Source organism: Oratosquilla oratoria, chromosome 18 (genome assembly GCF_046742065.1).
Source record: "Oratosquilla oratoria isolate Oo_2021 chromosome 18, ASM4674206v1, whole genome shotgun sequence".
NCBI classification, from domain to species: Eukaryota; Metazoa; Arthropoda; class Malacostraca; order Stomatopoda; family Squillidae; genus Oratosquilla; species Oratosquilla oratoria.
The window spans coordinates 44,056,932-44,064,431 of NC_134794.1; positions in this window are offsets into that span (position 1 = coordinate 44,056,932).

The window sequence follows — 7,500 nt, forward strand, 5'->3', positions numbered from 1 at the left end:
TAAAGACTATCTTCCCACCTCCACATGGGACCCATACAATGCCTCACATTCTACTAATATGTTACATCTACACAACTGCTCACAACCGCCCTCCCCCACTTAAACCCTCTTACAATAATCACATTACACCATGAATGAAAAACACCAATTTCCCCGACATCCTTCCACAGTTTGTCCAGGAATGCCTCGGATAAAAAAAATCTAACTCGGTATTCTCATATATAAACAATTATATTCACAGATATGCTCACTTGCAACTAGCCAAACCACATAAAGAAGCAATAGTGTACTGTAGGTGATAATGATTATAGTAATGATAATAATAGCTGATATTAGCAATAGTAGAGATGATGTAACAACTGGTAATAATAGTGACAATAGTAATGATAGCATTACCACTACCACCACTACCATTACTTATGATAAGAGTTGATCATAGTTCATGTTGGAGACCAGTTAGTGATTACTGGACTCTATGCATGACGTCGGAGGATCAACATGGCATCAGAAGTTTATTAGTTATCATTATTATTATTACTATCATTATTAATGTGACGGGGAAATAGAAGAAAGGGTAGTGAATGGTGGGATGAGGAAACAAAGAAGGTTGTAGAAGAGAAGAAGCGAGCATTCACAGATTGGTTACAAAAGAGGACAGGGGAGTCATATGAGACGTACAAAGAAAAGAGAAGTAAAGCAAAAGGTAAAGGAGGCAAAGAGGAGAGCAGATGTGAAATGGGGTAGGAGTATGACAGAAAATTTTGAAAGTAATAAAAAGATGTTTTGGAAAGAAATTAAGAGAGGAAGAGGAGGCGAATCAAGTAGGGAAGAAAAGGTAAAAGGTACAGATGGAGAGTTGATAATGGAAGAGATGGCAGTGAGGGGAAGATGGGCAGAATATTTTAGGGAGTTGCTGAATGTGAAGGAGGATAGGGAAGGAAAGATAGCTGCAGTGGGAAATGCGAAGAAAATGAGAGTGATGAGTGAGGAGAAATAAGGAAGGATGAGGTGAAGGCAGTTGTAAAGATGATGAAAGCAGGTAAGGCACCTGGTCTGGATGGATGTCATGCAGAATGTCTGAAAAAGGGAGGTTCAGTGATGGTGGACTGGTTGGTGAGGTTATTTAATGTTTGCTGGAGAGAGGGTAGAGTACCGGAGGACTGTAGTGCCTGTATAGTTCCTCTTTACAAGGGAAAAGGGGACAAGTGTGAATGTAGTAATTTCAGAGGGATTAGCCTGTTGAGTGTAGTAGGGAAGGCTTATGGGAGGCTCATAATTGAGAGGATTAGGAGAGGAACAGAAGGAGTAATTGGTGAGGAACAGTGTGGATTTAGGACGGGTAGAGGTTGTGTAGATCAGATCTTTGTGGTAAGACAGATATGTGAGAAAGGGGAAGGATGTTTTTTGGGCTTTTATGGATCTGGAAAAGGCTTATGATAGGGTAGACAGAAAGGCACTGTGGGAGGTTATGCAGATTTATGGGATAGGAGGAAAGCTTTTGGGAGCTGTCAAGAGTTTTTATGAGAGTAGTAGAGCATGTGTTAGGATTAGAAATGGAGAGAGTGAGTGGTTTGAAGTAAAGGTGGGACTTCGTCAAGGATGCGTTATGTCGCCCTGGCTGTTCAACTTATACATGGATGGGGTGGTGCGAGAGGTGAATGCTAGGGTAGTGAGTCAGGGATTGGAGAAGGTTAAAGAAAATGGAGAAAAGTGGGAGGTGAGCCAGCTGTTGTTTGCGGACGACACTGCGCTTGTGGCAGGGTCAGAGGAGGGATTGAGGAAGCTGGTGGCAGAGTTTGGGAGAGTATGTGATAGAAGAAAGCTAAAGATAAATGTGGGTAAAAGTAAGGTGATGAGATGTACAAGGGGTGAAAGTGGCAGTAGACTGGAAGTGAACATTAAGGGAGAGCGACTGGAGGAAGTGGATAGTTTTAGATACTTGGGTGCAAGTGTAGCAGGAAAAGGTGGAGTGAAGGTGGAGGTAGAATGTAGATTGAGAGAAGCGAGTAAATGCCTTGGTGGTTTAAAGAGTGTAATGAGGAATAGACATTTGGGAATGGATGCGAAGGAGACTGTATGAAGGAGTGATTGTGCCAACAGCACTGTATGGGGCAGAAACGTGGAACATAAGAGAAGAAGAGAGAAGGAGTTTGAATGTGTTTGAGATGAGGTGTGAGAAGTATGGTGGGGGTTACTAGGCTGGATAGAGTGAGAAATGGGAGAACAAGGGTGAAAAAGGGTTTGGGAGATAGGGTTGATGAAAGAATATTAGGATGGTTTGGACACATGGAAAGAATGAGTGAAGAAAGACTAGTAAAAGAGGTATGGAAGGCAGATGTGGAGGGAGTGAACATGAGGGGACGTCCTAGGATGAGGTGGATGGATGGGGTGAAGGGGGCTTTGGGGAAGAGGGGAATGTCTGTTGAGGAAGGAAGGGAGAGGACGGAAGACAGAGGTGAGTGGAGAATGGTTGTATATGGATGATGATGTGACTGCATGAGGAGGAATGGGCGGGGGGGTGGGGGGTGGGGTAGTATGTGTGAGTTAATTTTGACGCAGCCCGAGGGGATTTCTCCCCGTCCTCGCCTTATATGCAAAGGGGGACGGAGAGGGGGGTTCGCCGATTAAATGAAGCGGCCTTGCTGTGGATGTACTGTGTCTTGCGACACTGCTTCTGACCCAGGGCGGTGGGCAGGGTGCAGGGATGACCCGTCATGCAGGAGGTGCTCAGATGAGAGGAAGGGTGGGAGGGGTGTGGAGTGTATTTAGGGATGAAATGGGTGGGAGTGTTTTTATGCCTTTCCCTTTTTGGCTACCTCCCTTGGAAGGGGGAAAAAGCCTTGGTATATGTATGTATGTATGTATCATTAATGCTGCGATTATTATCATTAATATAATTTTATAATTATTTATTCATTTGAGGAGATTCTGGTAGTGTGCATTTGGTATCAGTGGAGTTGGTTGTATATGAATGACGTCATGTCATGCAGGAGTTTGCGATAGCGCAGACTCAAGGACTCGCTGTTCATACACGCATTCGGGCTCTGCATGCCAGGGTTGCATATGGACATACAAGGCAACCGATACACGTGGTGATGAATGCTTGGCTACAACGGTATTGGTAGTTGCACACTGGCGGTCAGCAAGAGTACTAAGAACATAAGAAAAGGGGAAACTGAAAGAGACTTTAAGGCCCCCACTAGGCAGTTCTATGCCCATTACCACTTACCATCCCCATCCTTAAAGTTGTCGAACCTTTTCAAACGACCAATAGTTTCAGCGTTGATTACATGGATACTAAAACTATTCCATTCATTAACCACTATTGGTAAACTAGTTTTTGTCTATTTCCTTGTTATTGCTGTGGCATCATTAGACATAAGAACAGTGGGATTACAAATACGTGACATCACGGCGTTGGGAAACTTGAAAGAAATATGTAGTTATCTTGATGATAGTGACGAAGTGACTGTTTCCACGGCTCTTACGCTTACAGATGAGGTCAATGAGAAGAGGTTGAATAAGGCGCCATGGGATTTCAGTAGAAAATATTAGAGCCTTTTGACAATGAGATGCGACAGGAAGGTGGTGAAACCGTGATAGAGGAGCGTACTGCTTCATAAACACTGGCGGGTTCTTAAGTGGTTACGTTTCAAATGCCTTGGGTGTCTATACAGCATGTACACGGCAACTTTAGATATACGAAGAATGGGAAAGTATGAGGATGAAAACACAACATTGGGGTATCTACTGCTGATGGAGAATAGATGGGTTGTATGGGAATGTAGATGGTGTAGATATGTGAGCCTTTGAGGAATGGATGTTTCTCAGCTGAATGAAATTGACTTCCGTTAATGAGAATAAAAAGAAAAAGAAAAAAATAAGGCGACAACACACCGAAGAGGATTGCTATAGCCGAATAAAATCGTCCATGGTCAACTGAAATAAAACCCTGAACCACTTCGCTGGGGTCATTCCCTTTTGCAGACTTTATGCAGGCTAATGCTATATGAAATGAATCTGTTGAAGGGTGGACTAGAAGAAACGAGTCTATTGATCACGATCCCGTTTCCGTCGACCTCAAAGCTGGAGAATCAGACAAGAAACAATGGTCTCAAACTGTCCGGAAATAGATTCAATTTGGAAGTAGGTAGAAACAACTTTGTCAACCGTGTAGTTAATGAATGGAATAAACTTCCTGCACAGGTAGTGCAATGTAGTTCAGTTCGAAGCTTTAAGAATCATTTAGATAAATACCTAAGTAAGATGCTGTAATGATTATAATTTATCTTATATTATTTGTTTTTGTTTTGTTATCATTTGTCTGTCTGATTTTCATTTATTATTAGTTATATGTCAATTTATTATTATTTACTATTTACCTGTTTGTTTATTATTTAACTATACCTATGAATTTATTTATGTATTTTATTTGTTATTTACATTATCATATTTTTTATTTTTTATTTTTTTATTAATATGATTTTTTTTCGCATCCGACCTAGATATGGATCAAAAGGTCTCCTGTCGGCATGCTCCGCCTTTGCAATCCTTTGTAATCCTTTGATTTGCTATATTTGCCAAATAAAATCTGTAGTAAAGAAGGTACAAAAGTGAGTAGGCAGTGCTGCTCTGTGCCAGGGAATCAGATGCAATATTTTTCCGGGTTTATTTGATAATTTCGAGTATGCCGTTTTTAATCATAAATCAGGCGACATCACACCTGCGCAAAGGTACGCGAGTCCATTGACCCAGAAATGAATCGAGAAAATCGGCCAAAAAAACAGGTAAGACGATTCAGAGGTAACAGGAAGAGTTGATGAAAAGCTAGGAAAGGGCGAGAGAGAGAGAAAAATAGCATTAAGGAGAGGTGGGCGGAGACAAGTCCAATGAGAGTGGGTTCTTAGAATGGAATTGAGAGCAGGGAAGAAAATGAGAGGGAACTTACAAGATTTAACGGTCAAAAAGGCATGGAAAACTACAGAATATACAGCGGAGGGAGAGGAATAGACGTGAGTAGAAAGAGGTAAGGTAGAGAGGAGGAATGAATGAGTGAGGGAGGGAAGAAAGCGGGAAGTGACAGTTGGTATAGAATGGGACGGTTACGTGGAGGAGGTAGATTAGGAGTACTGGTGACAGGCAAGACGAATATGGAGACAGGACATGCTTATAAATCGGCAGAATATGAGAGAATGAAGGTGAAGTGGTGACGTGGAAGGAAAGTAAAGTAGAAAAAAAAACACGAGACAATGATTTGGGAGGAAAAGATATATATAATTCAAATGCAAGGGAAAATGCCATGGGAAAGGAGAAAAAAAAAGGACCATGGGGGAGGAAAAGGAGAATAAGAAATTCGTGAAGACGCTTTCTGGAACCGTATGATGGTGACTGAACCTGGTGGACCAAAACTATATTCCACGACATATATTAAAATATTATCTGGTTGTTTGTTCACACTTTAGATAGTGGGAAATAATGAAAAAAAAAAAAATGGAAGTCAAGGGGTGTTTCTTAAATCTGAAATAGTGTAAGTCGTTGACATTGGGAAAATGCCAAGGGGAAGAGTGCATCACAGTCACTTAACAGTTTTTGACAATAGTCATTAGATTTCATTTTAGTTCGAATAATATTGTATAGAGGTGTCAGTCAAGTGAATGGAATCACTTGACGGCATCCTTAATAAATATGAATCAAGTATAGATGTCAAAGGGTTGAGGAGGAAGATGAGAAAGATTCAGTTTGGCCACATATATGGAGTGATTGTGACAAGCTCTCGGAACTGACAGTCGCAGAAGACTTCCCTCACATCTCCATTGACGTTACTGTTGTTGATGGCAAACGACATGCGTCAACTAAGGACAGGCCAACGTAGGAAAGGAGCTAAAACTGTCTCAATTAACCCCTCTACTTCGGTGACACATTTTGCAGTTCACATTCTGGGTAATGGCAGATTATTTCATTCGGTTTAGGGAATGTCACAGCAGCAAAAGGAATTCAATTCACAATATTAGGGATCAGGTACCAATGGAAACCCGTCTGGTGATGCTCCTCTTCCCAACCTACCTACGAAACGGATGTCCAGGGATGGATGTGATGCGAGCATAGCCCAGCTAGGCTACCCAGACAAAATCGTACGTGAGGAAATTTTACAAAAGGATATAATATTATTTCCCCCGATACTATGTTAAAAATGAGGAAGAGAAAACAAAGTTCATAACTCAAGTGTAGCAAGACAACGTTTGGGGGAGGCAAAGCTTCCAGTAATGTACGATTAAAATGATACAAACTAACAGGGGAAAAACTACGTCGGGTGAGCGTGGGCGTGAGTTTTGGCGCTGTGGCTCGCAGGTCGCGGCTGGAAGGTGCATCGAGCGAGGGCAGTTGAACAGCACTAGAATCTCAGTCTGACGTGCCCTGGTGGAGAGTGCATGCGCGGGTGTGCTGCGCGAGTGGTAGGCTACACGAGGCCGTGTGGGGTTAAGTGCTTGGGGAGGCAATGTTCGTGTTTCAAGATCCGCATGGAGCTCCCTAGCCGTCTACTGTAGTGCATTTTGAATACTGCCAAATATGACTGTTTATCCTGACTGGAAGGAAATAATCTCGTGCGATGGAAATAATCTGCAGGGATGGGTGCCTGCGTTAAGCTCGGTGTCCCTATGCGTGGTCAACTTTCGCCTTAGCGGTGACACTTTGACTTTTGAAACCTGGCTGCTGCCAGGCTATTTCATTCAACCAGTGGTAGTTGGATATAACCGGAAATATATCCTGTCTCGGTGAATCTGTACCGGGTGGTACTGCTTCTATTTGTTATGGCCGCTGACAGGATATTTCATCCATCGATGTGTCACTCCTTCAAAACCAAGCGGGGTTGAAAATCGAACTCTGGGTCGTGGGATAATATATGTTCACAATATCCCATCTCTCGAAATTGGTTCTCGAAACCATCTTTGAATCACACACGTTTTGAGCACACGACTTGTTTCATCATGTAGTCTAGTTGTCCAACATACTATTTCGAAAAGATCGACATTTTTTTGAGCAACTTTGCTTCAATGCCGTCTTGCACAATCCAATGAATATTTTTTGCGTTATTCTCTTAATCTGCACTCTATTCTTCTTTGCATCTAAGCATTACCCCAGTCTCCGCCCCCTACAGTCTACTCTTGATGAACATTTTATACTCTTTAGTTATCTTCCCTTCATTGCTTGGCTCATTCTTTTCCTTTATAAGTTAAATTACCCTCTAAGTACGAACACTTGGCTCATATAGTGAAGCTACCCTCTAGGTACGAAAGACTTGATCAGTGTACCTCTACCAAATCCTATCACGTGTTGATTAGCAACACTTACGTCTGCCATTCAAGCAAATGCTCTCTTTCCCATAAGGGCTGATGTGACCCTCCAGGCTCCATGTTCTTGTTAACGGTCGTATCCGTTTTTTTTTTCTGTCTGTCTCAACGCACATTTCTCCATATTACATACATACATAGACGCATACAC